This window comes from Pundamilia nyererei, unplaced genomic scaffold (genome assembly GCF_000239375.1).
Source record: "Pundamilia nyererei isolate P.nyererei 1_Seehausen unplaced genomic scaffold, PunNye1.0 scaffold00679, whole genome shotgun sequence".
Lineage (NCBI taxonomy): Eukaryota > Metazoa > Chordata > Actinopteri > Cichliformes > Cichlidae > Pundamilia > Pundamilia nyererei.
The window spans coordinates 49,815-51,065 of NW_005188080.1; positions in this window are offsets into that span (position 1 = coordinate 49,815).

Consider the following 1,251-nt stretch of genomic DNA (forward strand, 5'->3'; position numbering starts at 1 on the left):
GCGAAACGTGCCCTAAGCAATTCCAAGAAGAAATCGAGGAAAAGAGGCTGTAGGGCCGGCATCCAGGTACACATCAGACGAGCCTACAGATCGGAGATTTCCCGACTCGTCTGGAGGCGTCCCCGGTTTCTGCTGCCAGTTACCCTTCCGGATTTGATTGGAAGCACGTACTTGCAGCCACTACAGCGTGGATCCTGCCCATCTGATGCTCTGGATTTTGCAGATTATCTCCCCACCGCTGCGCCCTCACAGCGTGCATCACACAACCGGTGGCTGGCCCCTGGTTCCGTGGCGCTGCTGGAGACCTCGCGTGCGGACACGGTGTTTGCTGTCAGTTCCACTCCGACAAGCTGATGGGAAACCTGCGCTGCCAGCTTTTAATTGGATTGCGCTCTTGAACGCCCGCTACATCGCAAACAAATGCTTCTCTCTGAGTGAGCTCTTCACAGGGAAAAGCCTGGACTTTCTGTTTCTCACTGAAACATGGCAGAGGGATGGCGAATGTATTCACCTAAACGAATTGCGTCCTGCAGACTGCTTTTACTTGGGCTCTCCCGTTTAGGTCACCGTGGTGGAGGTCTTGCTGTTGTCTTTAGGGACAGTTTCAACTGCAGAGGTATGCAAACTGAAAATTGTTCTTCCTTTGAGTCGCAAACAATTAAGGTGGGCTCTACGAACATCTTTTATTGTGTTTTAGTCTATCGCCCTCCTGGCCCTGCTACTGAGTTCTTAAAGGATTTTATGGACTTCTTATCTTCTATTATCAAGCTGGAGAAAGTTTTAATTCTTGGGGATTTTAACATTCATATTGATGATGCCTCATCTAACTCTGCAGCTGAACTTTTATCTATATCTGAGTCTTTTAACTTTGTCCAACATGTCTCCGGTCCAACCCATTTAAAAGGCCATACCTTGGACCCTGTTTTTTCCTTGGGCCTCAACATTGGCAATGTGTTTGCTGAGGATGTACATTTGAGTGATCATAAATGTATCTTTGTTGAACTTAATATTAGCTCTAAATGAACACCTGTGAAGTTAAAAACTCAGACGCATAATAACTGAGACTACTGCTGAGAGGTTCTCCATTATGTTTGACAGGTCTCTACTTTTTACCGGAAACGATGTACATATTCTTATTCAGTCTTTTAATAGGGAATGCAAATCCATTTTGGATCAAGTGGCACCTATTAAAATAAGCTCAGCTTTACAAAAGAAGACATGCCCTTGGATGAATGAGTCTATCTTAAACTT